Source organism: Morus notabilis, unplaced genomic scaffold (genome assembly GCF_000414095.1).
Source record: "Morus notabilis unplaced genomic scaffold, ASM41409v2 Scaffold1273, whole genome shotgun sequence".
NCBI lineage: Eukaryota > Viridiplantae > Streptophyta > Magnoliopsida > Rosales > Moraceae > Morus > Morus notabilis.
In genome coordinates, this window is record NW_010356724.1 from 194110 (window position 1) to 217457 (window position 23348).

Below are 23348 nucleotides of genomic sequence, written 5' to 3' on the forward strand. Positions count from 1 at the left end.
TAACTCACTCCTCCTACCCCTTGTTTAGCCAATAGACCCAAAAAAAAAAAAAAAAAAAAAAAAAAGAGAGAAAGAAGAAAAAGAAAAAACCAACTCAAGCCCGCCAAAATCAGCCCCTCTATGTGTCCGCCAAAACCATACACTGACCACTTGCTAATCTCTATTAAACTCTCTCTCTCTCGCGGTTTTTTTATTCTCTCCCTTATAGAAGGGTCGTGCGCACGATTAATGCACTATTGGGAAACATGTGCATATATATATAAATATATATCTATCTATATATCTATAGATATATTGAAAGCTTGACACATTACGTAAAAAAATGGCTTATTGAGGTTGTGAAGCAGACTAAAGAAAAAGAAGAGACACCAAATCGAATAAGCTTTCAACTTTTCATCATTGAGAAACAAGTAAGAAATTGTTCTTGCACGTAATTGAAATATGTTTTATTTTGTTTATAAGATGTTGCATGACATTGAATAAAATTGTTGAAGCTCTTTTCATTATACTGATAAAAACTAACAAAAGAGGTACTGTTTGTTTTTCGTTTAATTATTTTCTTTCCTTTTGTGTTTTTGGTTTAATTTTTGGACGTTGATAGTAGTTCTTTCACATGTTTTTTTTTTTTTTAATGAACAGTTAACTACTAATCAAGAAAGTAGTCATACACAACTTGAATTATGGCAGAGGTACAATATATTTTATCATTCTTTTTGTTTTTTTCTTTATCATTATCATCATCATCTTATTATTGTTATTATTTTTTGTACATGTGTACTTTTTGAAGAGCTCTAAAAAGGGGAAAAAGAGATTACGTACGAAAGCAATGGCAAGCTGCTATTGCTGCTACAGAAAACCGAAATGAAACTTTAAGAATTCATGAAAGAGATGATACAGAGGAGGTAAATGTTAGGAATGATTTGAACAGAAAGACGAAAAAAGTTGACGCAGACAAAAGAAAGGAAAAAGAAAATAGTTGATCGAGATTTAGATGAGTCAAACACTCATGAGGACTATGACTCCACTAGAAATATGGAAAAGAAAAATATTGGACCTATTGAGGGGGACTCGAGTCAATCCAATACTGAGGATTATGAAAGTATTCAGTCAGAACTAAATAAGAAGAAAAATGTTAATAACACGACTAGATATACTTCCAGTGGGTGAAAAGATAGATGTCAAAAAATCGAATGGAATGAAGTAGGACAACCTGTTGGAAAGAAGTCATTAGTAGTACACTCGGGGTACTAGTGAGACAATATGTGCCAATTACTATAGACAATTGGACTTTTAAAATGTTATTGCTTATTGATATGCTTACACGTTTTCTCATGACTTAATGCAGCAAAAATATAAGATTGATATATGCCGCAAAAAAATTCATAACAAGATTAATGGGAAAATTGTGGCGAAACAACAAAAGTACTCTCACAAGAATAATAAATGAATTGGCTAAAAGCCCAGATGTAGACAAAGTACTTGCTCGTAGGAAGCCCACAGATGTGAAGTCGGATGAGTGGGAAGAGTTCTACAAAATCAGAACATCAAAAGAATTTAAAGTATCTACTTTTTTAACCTTTAGATTATTTATTTATTTTTAATTATTTTTGTTATCTTGTTGGAATGTGTAAAAATGTGCTTCATTTTTTCATATAGGAAAAAAGTGAGAAAATGAGAAAAGTTAGAGCAAAGTTAACATATCCACACACAACAAGTCGAAAGGGTTACGCAAGATTAGAGAAGGAATTGGTAAGTTTACGAAAAAACAAACAGTTTTTTTCTTTCATTTAAGAACAACGTTTGTTTTGATATCTTTTAAACGTTTTTTTTTTTTTTTCGGTATATGATTTTTTTTATTAATGATTTGTTCCTTTTATGACTTACAGAAAGAAAAGAACAAAAAATCTAAAATTCCCAGAGTCGAACTATGGGTTGAGGGGCATAAGCGAAAAGATGGAATATTCACTAGTAGAAATTTGAGTCTAACAAGCCACATGCATGCTTTTATTATTTGTTTGGATGCATAGTTAATGATTTAGCATTTTATTAATGTATTCTTTTAGGCAGTAGAAGAAGATTCTCAATCGGAAGATGATGAGGAATCACTCCTCATAACAGAAGATCCAATAACGAGAGCTCTTTGTCCTGAACGACCTGGATGTGTAAGAGGTCGGGGATTTGGAGTAACATTCAAAACTCTGGAAGCTTAAGGAATAAATATGGCATGGAGAAAAAATATGGAAGATCAACTGCAAGAACTTAAGGAATGTACGAGACAAATGCAGGATTTGCGACCTTCAAGTTCCATTAATCCTAATAAGGTAAAATTTTAATACCATTTCTAGGGTATTTTAAAACAAATTGAATCTCTGAAAATTAATAATATAACTACTGACCATGCTACAGAATCAAAATACCATGTTGGGAAATGATGCAAATAGTGATCGTGAGCCTATGTCGCAGGTACATTATTTACAAGCATATTAACCTAAAAAGAGTTTTGTTTTTTTTTAAACAACGATTGTTATGTATATCTTGACTTTCTTCTTTTTTTTTTTGTTACTTCATAGAACATTGAAGACAACTTACGTGTCCCAAATGTTCCAAAGAACAACACCAAGTGTAGATTATTACATTGGGCATAAGAAAAGAATTACATCCACAAAAAAAGGTAATCGATTTTACCTTCTTGCAGCACCTCATTCGTTGTCGAAGAACGAGAAACAATTATTTTGGGAAAGGTTATTTGATTTGAAATTGCCTGATGGTTATGGCTCAAACATTAGGAGATGTGTATCTATGGATGAATGCAAGCTTATAGGTCTTAAATCTCATGATTGTCACATCCTGATGCAACAATTATTGTCAGTAGCTATAAGAGGACTTCTCCCAAATAAAGTACGGACTGCAATATTTCGATTGTGCTCATTTTTAATGGAATATGCCAACGTGTAGTTGATAAAAATAAAATCGAAACATTGGAGAATGAAATTGTTGAAACAATTTGCATGTTGGAGAAATACTTCCCTCCTAGTTTTTTTGATATTATGACTCACTTGACTATTCATCTAGCACGAGAAGTTCGACTGTGTGGACCTGTGCAATATCGATGGATGTATCCTTTTACAAAGTATTGTTACTTACTCAGTGCTATTTTACGTATTATTTTGCTATTTCGTTGCTAAGTTGATTAATACAAGGGTGTATTTTTTTCTAATTAGATTTATGAAAGTACTCAAGGGTTATGTAAGGAACCGTTCACGACCAGAAGGATGTATAGCGGAGTGCTATCTTGTCTAAGAATGTATGAGATTATGCAGTGGATACATGCAACAAGATATCCCGATAGGTGAGAAGCAATCTCGTAATGAAGAATTTGAAGACGAGACAATATTAGAAGGACGCCCTATTTCTAAAGGAACCTCAAAACTGATGACTGATGAAATGTTGAAGATTGTTCATAGATACATATTGTTTAACGTTGCAGAAATTGAGCCTTATCTTCAGTAAGTGACAATATTCTATTGTTCTATTGTTTCTTTTAAAGCTATTACTAATTATTTTTGATCACTTACGTGAATATTCTATCATTTTCATTTTAAATTTAGAATGCACTTGGATGAAGAAGATAGGCATCTAATTAAAGATAATAATATGCTGCAAAAGATACATTCAGAGACATTTTCCTCAAGGTTACAGAAAAAAATCGTAAGATCTATTACGTTTATTTGTTCAATTTCTATTATTATAAATATGTTATGCTATATATGTGATATATATAACTATTTTGCAGAGTACAAACCATCCTAGTACGATTACAGCGTCAGAAAGATTAAAATATTTTGCACGAGGATCCAGACGCTATTACATGTCATATTAATTCTGATTATATTATCAATGACAAACGGTTTCATACCACCGAGGTTGAAAGATCTACCCAAGATTATGGGGTTTTTATAGAGGCAGAGATAGTCTGTAGATCTAGCGCATGAGACACATCACACATTATTGCAAATGTATCTTGTTATGGGATTATAAAGGATATCATAATGCTTGATTTCCATACATTCCGATTACATGTATTCCAATGCATCTGGGCTAATATTACGGTTGGTGTAAAAGAGGAAGAAGGCTTCACATTAGTCAACCTTCACGAAGGAATAAATCAATTTCAACGAGATCCATTCATTTTGGCAAGCAAAACAAGTATTTTACTCCAAAGAAAATGATACATCGAGTTGGTATGTTGTGCTGAAGGCACCACCAAGAGGCTTTCATGATCTTGAAGCATTTGATGAGAGTGCTTATACTACATATGCACTACACAGGATGTTTCTCAACTCAATAATGACAATGTGGATGACGATGAGTCGTACGTGAGGGAGGATTGCAAGGGTATTTTAGTTTAATCATCACGTGAGAACGTTTTGTTTCTTATTTTTAACGAAACATGAGAATTTTTCATATATGTATGAACATTTTTTTTTAGGATGATCTCAACGACTTTATTATGTGCTAATTTGTTTTAAGGGTATTATTTTTCTTGTAATACACTTACTTTTGGCTTATGAGGAAGGAGAAACCTGTTGAAAATGCTACGGTTTATCAATCTTATTTTTTATTAATGAAAAAAATTTTATGACATTTTTAAGAATGTCATAAAATGTACTATTACACGACATTGGACATTCTAGTGTCATCTAAGAATTGTTTTGACGACATTTTCTTTAAGTTTCATGTATCTGCCCGTTCCCGCTAATATCTGGGAGGATTTGACCACGGATTTCGTCCTTGGTCTTCCGAAAACCCCTCAGCACGTTGATTCCATTTTTGTGGTTGTAGATTGCTTCTCTAAAATGGCACATTTTCTCCCTTGCAAGAAGGTTGGCGATGCAAGCTACGTGGCTAAACTCTTCTTCAAGGAGATCATCGTCCATCTACATAGCCTTCCAACTTCTATTACCTCTGACCAGGACATTAAATTCATCAATACCTTTCGGAAGGTCTTGTGGCAGCGCCGGAACACTACTCTTCAATTTAGCAGCAGCTACACCCTCAAACCGACGGCCAAATGGAGGTTGTTAACTGCTCTTTGGGTAACATGCTGCGAAGTGTTGCGGGCGACCAGCCTTGCAATTGGGATCTCGCCCTACCCCAAATTGAGTTTGCCTACAACAGTGTGCCGAGCCGTTCCACAGGCCACTCTCCTATTTACATTGTCTACACTAGGGGTGAAATTCGGCTGGGTAGGGTAGGGTTTTAATAAATAATTGAGCCGGCCCGCAAGAATCGGGCAGAAACAAAAGTGGGCCGCAACAAGTTACTTGCCCCCAGAATCCGTACACCATTCGATTACCTCGGGTAATCTCGGGTTGGCTGGGTTACTTCGGGTAAACCATCAGTTTTGGTAAAGTAACCTCCAAGAAATCAAACCACTCCCTAAGTGTCATCTTCTCCAAATCCATCCCCTTTCCAACCTCAAATGAATTCTCTTTAGAACCAGAACCAAAAACCTCACCATTTTTCTGGACCTCGCACAACTGCTCCTCCTTCTCAACATTGATGTTCAAAACCCCAACTTTCCTCGGGCGACCACGCCTCTGATTTCCGACCACCTTCACAGAATTCTCCACCGCCAAGCCACAATTCTCTTCGCACTCCTTCAAAACCCTACCTCTCCTTCAATCTCAGAATCAGAATTCACTTATAAACAAATTCAATGGCGTATTACAAGATGGTGTAAAAGTACCTGCAGAGGCAGATTCTGAATTTTCCCTAAGTTTTTCTTTCTCCTTGACCTGTTGGGCAAGAGTAAAAAATGGATTTTCAGGTCAAATATGAAAGTTTTACCAATAATACAAGAAAATTGGTTAAACCATAGCAAAATATTAAGATTAGTGTGGTCAAATCAACATAAAACCTTAAATACTAATAAACCCAAATGGCAAAACAACGCCAAGACTTATCATGAAGGAAGACAATATCATGGTCAACCGGGTAGGGTTTAACAGGTCAAATAAAGCCCGGCCTGTGACCCTACCCGCATAGTGCGGGTTGGGCTATTTTGAAATTTAAAAAATTAATAAAAAAAGAATACTCTATATTTTCGGGTAGGGTCGGGTCGGGTAGGCCAAGTTAATCGGGTTCGGGGTGATTACTTAAACCCCTAGTATACACCAAGCCTCCAAACCAATATGTCGACCTAGTGGCCCTCCTTCACCCTAAAAGTAAATTTGCCTTGGATTTTGCTTATCAATTCGTGCAGGTACACCGCGAGGTGTAACAGAAACTCGAAAAGGCCAATGTATTAGAGAGAATCAAGAAAGATAATTTTTTAAAATAATTCTCATAATCACATTGACAATAATTCTCCAATTAATGCATGATTGTCAACGATATCATTCATTTGTGATTCTTTATATTTATATGTAATTTGTTGTAGTCAACTTTCCATAGATAGGAATACTGTTTTTGTTCTGCTATTCATTTCACTTGTATATATATATATATATATATATATATATACATACACACAAACGGTGTACTCTTGAAATATTGAAGCAGTAAAACTTTTACCATTGTTTATGGTATCAAAGCATCCCCTCCACTGAGAAAACGATCCCCACGTTTACTACCCAAATGGTCAAAGCGCCTGTAGTCGTAAACCCAACTGCTCGTCAACCCAATCTCATAGCCACTAACGCTGCTGCCCAGCTTCCTATCAAATTAATAGCCACCAACTATCCATCATGGCGTGCTCAATTCCATTCTTTGTTGTTTGGTTATAATCTCTTAGGCTATATAGGTGGCACTACCCCATGCCCTCTTGCTACCATCACTCAAAACAACACTGAAGTTGAAAACCCAGAATTTGTCCATTAGAGACGACAAGCTCAATTGCTCCTCCATGCCATTCTTGCGTCCCTAATTGAACCCATCATGCCTCTTGTGGCTTCCTCTGTCAACTCGAGAGATGCTTGTATTGGCTATGCTCTATGCCAATCGTTCTCGCTCTCGTGTGATCTACCTTTAAAAACGCATGCATACGATGACCAAAGGCAACAAGACAATTGCTGAATTTCTACAAGGTCTGAAATGCACCGCTGATGAACTTGTTATCGCCAATGCACCTATCGCGGATGATGATCTCATTTTGTTCACTCTCAATGGCCTTGGTCTTGACTTTAAGGAAATTTCTGCTTCCATTCATGCTCGCGACACTGTCATGTCATTTGAAGAGCTCCATGACAAACTCGTGGAACATGAAACTGCCATGAAATGTGATGGAACAAGGTCTGATGTATCCCTCGTCACAGCCAATGTTGCTCGCGTCGGCTCCAATCGTAGCGGCATAAACCGCAATGCTTCCAACTCTTTAACAAGTCACAATCGACCATTCATTCAGGACCAACTAAACAGCTCACAGAATTCCAACTCTACTCGCCCAAACAACAATAGGTTCCGTGCCTTCAATCTGAACTCCAATATGGTTTGCCAAATCTGTGACAAACAAGGACATGTTGCCAAACAATGCCGGACACTCAAGGCCAACCTTTCTCATGCACATGTTGCCAATCACACCTTTATGCAACGAGGTGATGTGAATTGGCTGGTTAACTCCGGTGCAAGTCATCATGAGACAAATAACCTTGCTAATCTCTCCACGCATGACACCTATGAAGGTGGCGATGATGTGCTTGCTGGTGACGGCTTCGGGCTTCCAATTACCCATACCGATTCTTTATCTCTCTCATCTCCCTCATCTAATTTTTTATTTTCTAAATTTCTATGTGTGCCTTCCATTCAACACAATCTTATTTCCGTTTCTAAATTTTTCCACACCAATAATACATCAATTGAATTTTTTCCTTCTCATTTTATTGTTAAGGATCTCACCACGGGGGCATGTCTTCTTCAAGGTCCGAATAATAAGGGAGTTTATGAGTGGCCCAAAGGTGTAGGCACGGTGGACCGCGTTTGGCGATGGTGAGCATCAAGACATCATTGAAGACATGGCATGATCGGCTAGGGCATCCCTCCTTACCCATTCTTCACCAAATCGTCCGCACAAACTCTCTTCCCGTGTCGTCATCTTTGTCCACTAAATTTTATTGTGTCTCATGTCTATGTAATAAAAACCATAAACTATCTTTTGGCGTGTCATCTTTAGTAAGTCATGGTCCTTTGGATTTGGTCTATTCCGATGTTTGGGGTCCATATCCAATTACTTCAAATGATAATTTTAAATATCATGTCATATTTATCGACCATTTCACTAAGTATATTTGGCTTTGTCCTATGCACTTCAAATTTGATGTGATGCAAATATTCACCAAATTTAAAGCTCTAGTTGAACTTTTTTTCAAACGTAATCTAGTTACACTATATTTAGATATGGCGGGTGAGTAGCAAAAACTAAGGGATTGTCTTGCCACTCATGGCGTCCAACACCTAACAACACCACCACACACACCATAACACAATGGGTCGGCCGAATGCCGTCACTATCACCTTGTGAAAACCGGACTTACACTGCTTCATAATGCATATGCTCCCTTATCCTATTGGTCTCACGCTTTTCAAACTGCTATTTATCTAATTAATCGTATGCCCACGTGTCTTCTTGGTCATAAGTCCCCCTATGAAGCACTTTTTAGTACAGTCCCAAACTACTCTAAGCTTAGAACATTTGGGTGTGTATGCTATCCCTAGTTACGACCCTACAATAGTCACAAACTTTAACCCCGTTCCAAATCATGTGTGTTCCTTAGGTATTGCTCCCAACAAAGTGCGTACAAGTGCTTGGATGTTTCTTCTAGAAAAATTTACCTCTCTAAGCATGCTCAATTTGTTGAGCATGTATATTTGGCTTTATCCTATGCACTTCAAATTTGATGTGATGCAAATATTCACCAAATTTAAAGCTCTGGTTGAACTTTTTTTCAAACGTAATCTAGTTACACTATATTTAGATATGGCGGGGGGGGAGCAAAAACTCAGGGATTGTCTTGCCCCTCATGGCGTCCAACACCTAACAACACCACCACACACACCATAACACAATGGGTCGGCCGAACGTCGTCACTGTCACCTTGTGAAAACCGGACTTACACCGCTTCATAATGCTTTTATTCCCTTATCCTATTGGTCTTACGCTTTTCAAACTGTTGTTTATCTAATTAATCGTATGCCCACGCATCTTCTTGGTCATAAGTCCCCCTATGAAGCACTTTTTAGTATAATCCCAAACTACTCTAAGCATAGAACATTTAGGTGTGTATGCTATCCCTAGTTACCACCCTACAATAGTCACAAACTTCAACCTCATTCCAAATCATGTGTGTTCCGTGGGTATTGCTCCCAACAAAGTGCGTACAAGTGCTTGGATGTTTCTTCTAGAAAAATTTACCTCTCTTAGCATGCTCAATTTGTTGAGCATGAATATCCTTTTTCTTCCACCACAACATCCTCATTGTCTCCATCTGACATACATAAGTAGTCTCAATGTTCCGAGTCTCTTGCCTCTCTTGATTTTTCAATTCCAGTACCTCCACCCGTGTCGATGTCTTTGTTCCCACTCGTACGCTTCGATGACCCTATCATAACGGCGCCGCCTCATAATTCTTCCTCATCTTCGGCTTATCTAGATGATGTGCCTCTTGTCCCTGAGATGACACCTTCCCCACCACCATCTCCGCCTCGGCTACTTCGATCATCACGGCCTACCAAAAACACGCACAACATGAAAACTTGCTCCAAGAACAACATTTTTAAATAGAAACAGCTCCTTACGATATCCAAACACTCTCTTCCCACCCTGTTCAAGCCAATGACTGTTACCGCTGCCCTTCAAGACTCAAATTGGCGTAAGGCTATGGTTGATAAGCTTAATGCACTGACTGCAAATGGTACTTGGAAGCTTGTTCCTCCAAACTCGACTCATAATCGTGTTGGGTAAATGGGTTTTTCGTATCAAGTACCAACCCAATGGAACTATTGATCATTATAAAGCTTGTTTGGTAGCCAAAGGCTTTCATCAGTGACCCGGTGTCGACTATCATGACACATTCAGTCTGATGGTTAAGTCCACCACCATTCGCACTGTTCTTGCCCTTGCTTTTGGTCGTGGTTGGACGGTCTGACAAATGGATGTTAATAATGCTTTTTTGCATGGCACTTTGCATGAGGAGGTTTACATGGAGCAGCCTCCAGGCTTTGTTGATACATCTTGTCCATCTTATGTTTGTCGTCTACGTAAAGCCATCTATGGGCTTAAATAGGCCTTCGGGTTCAAAAATGCCAAATCTGATGCGTCCCTTTTTGTTTACAACACTAATGGTGCTCTAATGTATTTTCTTGTTTATGTTGACGATCTACTTCTCACAGGAAATAACACCAACATTCTGCACCAATTTCTCAAGGCTTTGTCTCAACGTTTCTCTTTGAAAGATCTTGGTGCATTGAAGTTATTCCTACCTCCCGTGGCATGCTTCTTAGTTAGCACAAATATCTTCGTGACCTTCTCACTCGTACTATGATGGATGGTGCAAAAGAAGTACTGACTCCCATGTCCACATCAGAGGTTCTCACTTTGAATGATGGTTCGACTTTTACTAATGCTACAGACTACCATCGCGTCATTGGTTCACTTTAATATCTCTCGGTCACACGATCAGATATTTCCTTTAGTGTTAATAAGCTTGCATAATTCATGCATGCACCCACTGAACGTCATTGGTCGACAGCAAAACGGGTGCTACGTTATCTAAAAAACACAATTCATCGTGGACTTCATCTATGGCGCGACCAGCCGTTCTCCTTACATGCGTTCTCCGATGGTGATTGGGCTGGTAATAACTAAGATCACACATCCACTACTGCATACATTGCCTACTTATGCGGTAATGCAATCTCTTGGTCCTTTAGAAAATAGAAAGTTGTAGCTCGATCATCTACCGAAGCAGAATATCGAGTTATTGTATCAACAGTTGCCGAACTCGCATAGGTGCAATCATTACTTATCTTTGCGCAAATCCAGTTTTCCACTCTCGTATGAAACACGTTCGTGACATAGTCGCAAACGGATCGCTACGTGTCTCTCATGTTTCCACTCATAATCAATTAGCTGATTTGTTGACCAAACCACTACCCAAATCACACCACTATCTTCTTCGGTCCAAGAAAGATAATTGAAAATAATTCTCATAGTCACATTGACAATAATTCTCCAATTAATGCCTGATTGTCAACAATATCATTCATATATGATTCTTTATATTTATATGCAATTTGTTGTAGTCAACTTTCCATAGATAGAATTACTGTTTTTTTCTGCTATTCATTTCACTTGTATATATATATATATATACAAACGTTGTACTCTTAAAATATTGAAGCAGTAAAACTTTTACCATTGTTTACAATGCTTGTTACAAGTGTTGGAAAAAATTATGTGTAGAGGATGAAAAGAATGCATAAAACAAGAGAGGGTTTGAGGCGTATAGGAATACTTTCCTTTAATGTTTTATTTGCCCTCACTTCGCAAAGTTTGCTAATGAATTTTAGTGGCAAATTACCTCCAAGATACAGGAAACCCTTGAACACAATATCTAGCAATAATATTGAGTTCCAGAACATCAATTAAATATGTAAATTTTCTAGAGAATCAAAAAAGACAAATGTGCCATTTCATGAATGAATGCAATCTTCTCAATCATCACGTACCATTTCATGAATGAATGCAACCTTTTCAATCATAACAACCATTCACATAAAGGTACATTTCTCAATGTAAATGTATCTTTTCACGGATTAATACATCTATTACAATAATTATATCTATTGCTAATAGGTGTTTAGATATGTGTGGAAACAAATAACCAATGGTTGCAACGATTTGAAGAGACATATTACAATATCTCTAACAACAAGCAGCAAGCAGACCAAAACAAGGGTTAGTGATGTGGATGCTCGTTTAGAAGTTAAACATAATTAAGAAAGAATTTAAACATTTGGAAATATAATATTCAAAATCAAAAGTAAAATATTAAAGTAATTTCCAAACAAGCCTCACATTTTAACTGAAATTAAATAATAAGAAAGTGATGGGGACTTTCACACTTTATGATAAAGTGGTTTAAAAACTGAGCATCTGGCATCATTCAGGGTTTCACTCACAGGATATACAATATTGTACATACATGAACATATAAAGAGCATTTATAGACATCAACCACAGTCTCGACATTCGAAATTATAATCTTAGAATTTATAATCTTTACATTTATCAACAATGATGAAAGTGCACAATTCCTTCCTTTGATCTACACCAACTAGTCTACCTGAGTGTGTTTCTCACTCAGCACTGCTTCTAGCGTCGCCTGAGAGGGGTTTAATATTTATAGAAGCAAAATAAAATGTGAGCAGAAGGCCCAGTAGGATGTATTTTAAGATAACTTTATAAACCAGTAAATAAATGAATAAGTAAGTAAATAAATAAAGATATCCAGTTCCAACACAATAGCTAGAGCCTAACATCCTTTTTCTGAAAGGAAGTATAAACTTTAAATTCTGTATTATAGGCATCAGTAAGTAATTTATACTATGATAAATTACTTACACAACCACAAGCATAAGCCTTAACACCACCGTAGTGGCCCGGTCTGAGTTTCGGGTTCTTCTTTCGAGGATACACTCTGCATATCCTATCTAGACCATCAGCAGGTTTACCAGTTCGTAAGATATCTTATCTTAAGAAATCATTCATTAAAACTTTGAAATAGTTCGTTATGGTTCCAATAGCTAAAATCAAGGTATTGTATTATAATATTTTTCTTTATCAAACATGTCCTTTCTTTAAAACATTTGCATTGGCTAAAAACTCTTTAAAAATAGACTATAAAAAAAAGACAAGAAATCTTACCTCTCAAGTAGCAAACCTGTTGCTAGCGTTGCGCTATCCTAGCTTCTGCTTTCTCAAAGTGCTTCAATCCAATTCCTCAGCTAGCATTTACACAAAACAACACTTTAGGATTCAATTCTCATTCCTAAAGTAAATCAATCTCAATTATACACTTCCATTCCCTATTAGTGTGCCTTAATCCAATTTCAAGTTTTATAAATCATTTCATGTTTCAAATCATCATTCTAAGGATTTTGATCTCAAAACATGGATAAAAGATGCTAATCCATCTACTTTAGGTTCCCAAATAAAGCTAATTTGGGTTAGCTTTAAAAATCTTGGTCAAACAGCATTTCAAGGCAAAACAGGGTCAAACTATATATGTACCGGTTGACCAGTGACAGAGAGGTTCATCTCCATCGATCAACCAGTAACAGAGAGGTTCATCTCCACCGGTCAGCCAATGGAGAAGGGGCCAGTCGACCAGTGGGAACCAAACAGGTCGGCCAAAATGGTTGATCAGTGGGAAACTAGGCTAAATCTTGCAAATTCGAGTTCAAATTTGAGATATTTTCAAAGGAATTCAAAAAAACCAGGTTCCATATGACAAATCAAGTCCAAAGAACCAAATTTCCCCAAATCTCGTCATGATTTTAACCAAAATCCATCAAAATCGAATTCAAACTAAAAATAAGTTTTTCTTAAGGAAAAATCTAAGATTCAAGATAAGTTTTTAGAAAATCTTACCCTAAATCCTTCCCTTGATGTTGAAAGCTTCTTAAAGTTCCTCTTTGGTTCAAAATCCTTGAGAAATTGTGACAAATTGAGAGAGAGAGAGAGAGAGAGAAAGAGATAGAGAATTGACCGAGAGAGTGGGAATGAGGGAAACGACAGAGATAGTGAAAGAGCTGAGAGGGAGCCACGGGAAAGAAAGAAAAAAAAAGAAAGAAAAAGGAAAGAAAAATAAATAAAGAAAAGTAATGGAAAATTTCAAAAGATATTTATAAAAGTAGACCAAGAAATGTGTCTACACACACTTCTGGGATAAAAATATAAATACTGAAAATGTTTAAATCCCTTGAAAATATTTAAACTTAAATACCATAAAAATTTAATAAAGATAATTAATTAATTAAACTAGAATAGGCACACTAATAAATCTCAATTATCTTAATTTATCCTGTTTAATTTCTCGAAGTGTTATAGCTCTACCCCTCTTAAGGAATTTCGTCCTCAAAATTATAGCTTACCTCAAAGTGTAAACATATGTGGGTACTACTCTTGCATCATCGTTTCAAGCTCCCATGTCACCTTCTCGACACCATTGTGTTGCCATAGCACTTTCACTAGTGGGATCTCACGATGACGCAAACTCTTTATCTTCCGATCAAAAATTTGAACCGGTGTTTCCTCGTATGTCGCGTCATACTAGATCAGAACGTCATACCATTATACCACGACATCTGGATCAGGTTGAAATTTACGAAGCATGGAGACATGAAACATGTCATGCACATGTGATAACTTAGGCGGTAGGGCAAGATGATACGCCACAACACCGACTCGTTGCACGATCAGGAATGGTCCAATGTATCTTGGCGCAAGTTTCCCTTTCACACCAAAATAAACAGCTCCTTTGCACGGGGAAACCTTCAACAGAATGAAGTCGCCTTCTTGGAATTCCAAAGGTCTATGCTTTCTGTTAGCATAGCTCTTTTGACGACTTTACATTGTTAACAATCATTTACGGATAACAACTATCTTTTCGTTATTTTCTTAAATAACTTCTGGTCCGGTAATAAGTTGATCCTCTGGTTCGAGCCAACAAACAGGTGATCCACAGGGCCATCCGTAGAGAGCTTCAAACGGTGCCATATCAATACTAGATTGGTAGCTGTTTTTGTAAGCGAAGTCAGCAAGGTGAAGATATTTCTTCCAGTTTCCACCAAAGTCCAGAATATAAGCACGAAGCATATCCTCCAGAATTTGAATAACTCTTTTAGATTGCCCATCAGTTTGAGGATGAAAAGTCATGTTGAAATTTAATTCTGTTCTCATGGCTTCTTGGAAACTTCTCCAATATCTTGCATTAAAGCGGGCATCACGATCAGATGTGATGGTCAACGGTACTCCGTGAAGTCTAACAATGTGTTCCAGATACAACTCTACCATGATCTTCCGGGAATACGTTGCTCAAAATGGTATGAAGTGTGCATAATTTGTTGAAATTTGAATTACTTTTTCAGATTGCCCATCAGTTTGAGGATGAAAAGTCATGTTGAAATTTAATTATGTTCTCATGGCTTCTTCGAAACTTCTCCAATATCTTGCATTAAAGCGGGCATCGCGATCAGATGTGATGGTCAACGGTACTCCGTGAAGTCTAACGATGTGTTCCAGATACAACTCTGCCAAGATCTTCTGGGAATACGTTGCTCGAAATGGTATGAAGTGTGCATAATTTGTTAGCCTATCCACCACCACCCAGGCATCGTGCTTCTGCTCAGTTCTCGGTAGTTCCATCAGAAAATCCATCGTGATGTGTTCTCATTTCCACCCCGGAACAGGTTGAGGCTGCAATTCTCCAGCAGGTTTCTGGTGTTCCGCTTTAATTCAGAGGCAAGTCACACATTTTGAAATATATTTATGAATGTCTTTCTTCATACCTTTCCACCAATATTGCCTCTTAAGATCCTGGTACATCTTGGTGCTTCCAGGATGAATGGCATATCGCGACTTATAGGCTTCATACAAAACTGCCTTCTTGATCTCATATACCTTAGGAATAGCTAACCGGTTTTAGAAATAAAGTGATTCATCCTCCCGGATTTTTCAATCTTCAAGTTGATCTCCATTTTGAATTTAAACTCAAATTCCTTGAAGATGAGAATCCTGTCATTGATTCTGCTTGACTTGTTGCACAAAAGCTGGTGTGAACATTAGATTATACACCATCGCCTCATTATAATCCTCATAGTACTAAAGATCATAATCACTTACTACTTTAGTCCTTTTCCAACCTTCTAAAGCCAATGATGATAAAGATCCTGAAGTCTTCCTGCTAAAGGCATCAGCAACCGCATTAGCTTTTTCAAGATGATATTGCAGCGTGAAATCATAATCTTCTATATATTCCATCCATCTCCTCTGCCTGAGATTCATATCCTTCTGAGTAAACAAGTACTTCAAACGCTTATGGTCAGAGAAAACCTAAAACTTTACCCCATAAAGATAACATCTCCATATCTTTAATGCAAATATCACTGATGCTAGCTCCAAATCATGAGTGGGGCAATTTTGATCATGTGGCTTCAATTGGCGAGATACGTAAGCTACAACGCATCCACCTTGCATCAAAACACATCCAAGGCCGCTCCTCGACGCATCAGAATATACTTCATATGGCTCCTCGCTATTACGTATGGTCAGGACTAGTGCACTTGTAAGTCTGGCCTTTAACTCATGACAAGCATGTTCACATTAAGCGTCCCATTCAAATCTGACTTCTTTCTTGGTCAATCAAGTCATCGGTGCAGCAATGCTCGAGAAGTCTGTCACAAAACGCTGATAGTATCCTGCAAGTCAGAGGAAATTTTGAATCTCCACTACATTCTTCAGCCTTTCCCACTGTAACACGGTCTCAATCTTTGAAGGATCTACTAAAATTCCTTGCCCCGATATTACATGTCCAAGGAACTTCACTTCCGTCAGCCAAAACTCACGAAGAGTCTAAAGAACAATTCTCAAATGTTGCTCATGTTCTTCCCAAGTCTTCAAGTAAACCAGGATATCATCAATGAAGACTATTACGAATTGATCTAAGTAAGGTTGGAAGACCCGATTCATTAAATCCATGAAAGCCATAGGAGCGTTCGTTAACCCAAAAGGCATCACCAAAAACTCAAAATGCCCATACTGGGTTTTGAAAGCAGTTTTCGGGGTGTCTTCCTCCTTAACTTTAAGCTGATGATATCCAGACCTTAAGTCAATTTTAGAGTAATATTGTGATCCACCCAACTGATCAAATAACTCATAGTTTCTCGGCAATAGGTATTTATTCTTCTCAGTTACTTTATTCAATTGACGATAATCAATGCACAACTGAAGATATCCGTCATGCTTCTTTACAAACAACACAGGTGCACCCCATGCGGAAGTGGTATTCCTGATATGTCTTTTTTCCGCTAACTCACCGAGTTGCTTCTTTAATTCCTTCATTTCAGCACGTGCCATCCGGTATGGGGGAATGGAAATAGGTGTCGTTCCCGGTACTAGATCGATACAGAATTCTATTTCTCGATCCGGCGGCAAACCGGGTAACTCATCCTGAAAAACATCTGTAAATTTATCCACCACAGGAATGCTCGTATTATCTCCAGTTACATCGGGTTCACCTTCTAAAGCAAGAAGGGAAGAAAAGTATGCTAGGTTTCTCTGTCGTCCAATGTTGTATCTCAACAGTCATTCTTCCAAGACTGGGTTCATGTCCGCTTAATAAGTAATTGCTGCTCCAGAACTAGTAATCAAAGTTACTCTCCTACGATAACAATCAACAATTGTACCATATTTTGACAACCAATACATTCCGAGCACCGCGTCAAATAGACTCATCAGAAAGATAACTAGGTCGGCTCTCAAACGCTCACCTCTAATCGTGATTTCACACAATCTACATACACTAACTACCTCCACACATCCTAGTGGGGAGTTTAATATCATCGGGGTTTCTAAGTTCTCAGATTTCAATTTCAAAGTTTGAACAAAAGAACTTGATATAAAGGAATGGGTAGCACCCATATCAAACAATACGTGAGCCAAAAAGTGTGAGATCAGAGTCATACCCTCAACAACAGTATTGCTGGCCTGACCTCCAGAACTTCCTTCTGTCAGGGTATAAGCTTATCCATGTGCTTTCCACTTTCTTCTATCATCGATATTGGGTCTTTAGTTCCCTGGCCTATATTGTTGTGGCAGAGGTAACTGCACTGATCCCGAAACTTCAGGCCGTAACTGTGGATAATACGGCGGACGATAGGTTATCGCAGGAGAGAATGACATTTGTGTCGACAGCTATGGCTGGTAAGGTGGTACAAACTTTGGTAACCTCTCCTGACTGTAAGAGGTGTCACTCTGAGGCTGTTGAGTTGGCAGCTGCTTCCGATTAGGACAATTCCTCCTAATATGGCTAATTTGCCCATAATGATGACATTTAGGCCTATAAGGACTGCTCATATCACTTCCAGTTGAACTACTACCATCACTGACCATTTCTCCACTGATCTGCCCCTAGTTGTGGTTCCTTCTATTACTCCATTGTAGCTTCCCTGATACAGAAGGTCTTCCTGAAATCGAAACTCGGCCGGTTGCTTCTCTGCTTTGATAATAGGCTTGATTATCTTGTTCCACACTTATAGCGGCAGCCACCAGTTCCTGGTAATTACGAATCCTTAGAGCCACCAATGACCTCCTTATCGACCTCTTAAAACCTTTTTCAAACTTTAGGCTATTCAGGTGTTCAGACCCCACCAGAGATGGCATAAACCGGGATAAGTCATTGAATTTAGCCTCGTATTCCCTCACCGACATGTCACCTTGTTGTAAAGACATAAACTCCATTGCCTTTTTATCCTGATAACTCTAAGGGAAATATTGTTCATTGAAAAGGGCTTCAAACTGATCCCAAGTCAGCACCGCAACATCATGCCTTCTCCTTACTTGCTTCCACCAAGTACTTGCTTTGCCTTCTAGCTTATACACTACAAATTCCACCCAGTACTCCTCCGGAACTCCCATAGTGTTTAAATGTTTCACTATGGAATCAAACCAATATTCAGCCAGCCTCCTGGGGTCCACCCTCACTGTTAAATGCAGGGATTGATCCACGTCTAAATTCACGAAAATAGCATTGCTTTCTGTCTTCGGCCAGCCACTCATTCTGAGCTCGGGTGGCCATCCCTTGGAAAGCAGCATCCATGAATTCCTCATTCAGTAGTGCTGGTTAATTAACTGACCTACGACGTAGCGGCATCTCCTTTAATTGAAAATAAACTAGACTCTTTAGTGGATTCCTGATATCATACATGTATGCACAATCCCGTGATTTCTAAACCTAAGGCTCTGATACCAAGTCTTGTCACGCCCCAAAACAAGGGTTAGTGACGTGGAGGCTCGTTTAGAAGTTAAACATAATTAAGAAAGTAGTTAAACATTTTGAAATATAATAATCAAAATAAAAGTAAAATATTAAAGTAATTTCCAAACAAGCCCCACATTTTTACTAAAATTAAATAATAAGAAAGTGATGGGGACTTTCACACTTTCTGATAAAGTGGTTTAAAAACTGAGCATCTGGCATCATTCAGGGTTTCACCCACAGGATATACAATATTGTACATACATGAACATGCAAAGAACATTTATAGACATCAACCACTGTCTTAATATTCAAAATTATAATCTTAGAATTTACAATCCTTACATTTATCAACAAGCATGAAAGAGCACAATTTCTTCCTTAATCTACACCAGCTAGTCTACCTGAGTGTGCTTTTCACTCAGCACTGCTTCTAGCGTCACCTGGGAGGGGTTTAATATTTATAGAAACAAAATAAAATGTGAGCAGAAGGCCCAGTATGATGTATTTTAAGAAAACTTTATAAACCAGTAAATAAATAAATAAGTAAATAAATAAAGATATTCAGTTCCAACACAATAGCTGGAGCCTAACATCCCTTTTTCTGAAAGGAAGTATAAACTTTAAATTATGTATTACAGGCATCAATAAGTAATTTATACTATGATAAATTACTTACACAACCACAAGCACAAGCCTTAACACCACTGTAATAGCCCAGTCCGGGTTTCAAGTTCTGCCCCTAAGGATACTCTCTGCATATGCTATCTAGGCCATCAACAGGCTTACCAGTTTGCGAGATATCTTATCTTAAGAAATCATTCATTAAAACTTTGAAACAGTTCGTTATGATTCCAATAGCTAAAATCAAGCTATTGTGTTAAAAGACTTTTTTTTTATCAAACATGTCATTTCTTTAAAACATTTGTATTGGCCAAAAACTCTTTAAAAATAGGCTATCAAAGAAAATGATAAGAAATCCTACCTCTCAAGTACCAAACATGTTGCTAGCATTGCGCTATCCTAGCTTTCGCTTTCTCAAAGCGCTTTAATCAGATTCCACAACTAGTATTTACACAAAACAACACTTTAGGATTCAATTCTCATTCCTAAAGCAAATCAATCTCAATTATACACTTCAATTTCCTATTAGTGTGTCTTAATCTAAATCCAAGTTTCATAAATCATTTCATGTTTTAAAACATCATTCCAAGGGTTTTGATCTTAAAACATGGATTAAAGATGCTAATCCATCTACTTTAGGTTCCCAAAAAAAGCTAATTTGGGTTCTCTTTGAAAATCATGGTCAAACAGTATTTTAAGGCAAAACAGGGTTGAACTCTGTGTGTACCAATCGACCAGTGATAGAGAGGTTCATCTCCACTGGTCGACCGGTGGAGAAGCGGCCGGTCGACCAGTGGGAACCAAACAGGTCGGCCAAAATGGCTGATCCGTCGAAAACTAGGCCAAATCCTGCAAATCTGAGTTCAAATCTGAGATATTTTCCAAGGAATTCAACAAATCCAGGTTCCAGATGATAAATCAAGTCCAAAGAACCAAATTTCCCCAAATCTCATCATGATTTTAACCAAAATCCATCAAAATCCAATTCAAACTAACAATAAGTTTTTCTAACGGAAAAATCTAAGATTCAAGAGTAGTTTTTTAGAAATCTTACCCCAAATCCTTCCCTTTATGTTGAAAACTTCTTATAGTTCCTCTTTGGTTCAAAATCCTTGAGAAATGGTGACAAATTGAGAGAGAGAGATAGAGAGAGAGAGAGAGAGAGGGAGAGAGAGGGAAACGACAAAGAGAGTGAGAGAGTTGAGAGGGAGCCACGGGAAAGAAAGAAAAACAAGAAAGAAAAAGGAAAGAAAAAGAAATTAAGAAAAGTAAAGGAAAATTTTAAAAGATATTTACAAAAGTAGACCAGAAAATGTGTCTACACACGCTTCTGGGATAAAAATATAAATATTAAAAATGTTTAAATCCCTTAAAAATATTTAAACTTAAATACCAGAAACATTTAATAAACATAATTAATTAATTAAATCAGATTAGACACATTAATAAATCATAATTATCTTAATAATCATGTTTAATTTCTCAAGGTGTTATACATGATATATGTATTATGTATATGTACATATATATTTGAAGATTAATTGCATAGTTAAAAAAGTAAGACTCTTTTTTTTTATCAATGGTTCTATTTCTTATAAAATCTTTTAGTTGGTGATTAATTGTTCACTCTCATATAATTTTTTTTTTCTCACCTGTAACTACTACGAGTTTTTCTCTTTTTCAAATGTACTGGAAATTTTTTGGGAGAAATTTTTTGAGAGAAAGAGGAAAATAGGTCAAGACTTGAGATGAATTAAAATTAATAGGCCAATAGTTTATATAAGTTAATAAATAGGCCAAATTACTGTTTTCGTCCATAACTTGTCTGGTTATGAACCATAACTTGACAAGTTATTATCCATAATTGTTCATAACTTGTCTAGCTATGAACCATAACTTAACAAGTTTATCTATAACTTATCTGGTTATGAACCATAACTTGACAAGTTATGGCCTATTAATTTCTATAACTAAAAATTTACCTACATACTTTCTTAAGCTTTTCATATTGGCCTATTTTCTACTATTTTCCAAATTTTTATGTGATTATTAGATAACAATATGCATGAAATTTATATTCTACGCCAAAGATGAGATTTGGAAAGAAAAAAAAAATCATCTAGGGCCTCATAAAAAAAGTTTCGCCTATGGCCTCATAAAATAAAATAAAATAAAAAATAAAATTCGCCTATGGCCTTCATAATATCTTAAGCCGGCCCTGGAGAGAAACAATGTTGATTGTAACAGAGAGAAGTTGTGAGGATTGTAGTGTTCTAGGGTTGGGAAAATCTGGATATGTTAGGTTTTATCTACCGGGTATTTTCTCTGAAAGCACATTTGTTTATGGGTTTTGGGTCTGAGATTTCTGTAATTGAGAGAGTTCTTGAGTTTGTAAACTTTCTTCATACTAGTGGAAAGAGTCTCTTGTGAAGGAGCTCACGAATCCTCCGTAAAATTCGTTTGTTCTTCATTCTTGAATTTCTGATTCAAATCTGAGTTTTGTGTTAGATTCGCTTTAACAATTAATTAGAAAGGGATGAAAAATATTTTTTGTCCAAAAACAGATTTTTTTTATAAAAAATAAAAACATCAAGTAGCTTTTTAATATCATATTTAAAAAAAAAAAAATACACAGCATACCAAACAACTTTTGCGAATAACAAGGTACTATCAAATTGATTTGAATGTTATAAACATAACTTGTATTTAAATATAAACCTAAGCTAGTCTTAATTGGCGTCTGTAACCAAGGGTGGTTATAGCTGCATACTATAAACTATAGGCCATTTTAAAAAAAAAAAAAATGAATTTACTATAAACTATAGGTTAATAGAAGAGGTTAGTGAGGATGCAAGTTGACTTTAGATAGCGACTTAACTCCCAAGTCTTTCATTAATGAGATGCACAACCAATTTTATCTGTGTATCATTAATGAGATGCACACCCAATCTTATCTGTCGATCTCGATAGTTACATAATAACAAAAATCACGTATGGTTCCTGTCAGTTTGATTTATTATAATATGCGTCATTTTAAAATTTGAAGTGAGTGGAATTTAATCTAGTCAATGATTCCATACATACGACGTGGAAATTATGCAGACATAAGAAAATTAATTTGGTCAATGAACTTTTTTTTTTTTTTTTTGAACGGGTCAATGAACTATTTTCTCTAATAAGTTTCAAGTTTTAGGCAAATTTTACGATGATTGTAGATGATATGTTAAAAAATCATGTGTGTACTTAATTCTGAGTGTACCTGATGCAGGGCATACTCTGTTTTTTCAATGTGGCTGATCTGTTTAGTTACTAGGTTACTAGCTTTGCTCATTGTCGTTTCATTGTCGTTTGAGACTATATTTTGGGTCCTTTTTTTGCCGGCTAAAACGCAGACTTATTTATCGATGTAGGTTCTGTTCATTTCACCTATTTATATTTAGAAGTTGAGTTTTGTTAAACAGTTACATATAACTTTTTTATTACATTAAAAAGTTCTCACATAAAATCACATATAAACTCGAATTATAAACTCAAATCAGCGAACTAAACAAACCCGTAATATCTTTAAACTATAAATAGCTAATTATCAGACTCTTAAGAACTAATGAAGTATTATTGAATTTTTTCAGAGATTAATTTTCTCTATTTGTCTTTATTCCCCAATTTTAAGGTTTGGTTCTAGTGACCTTA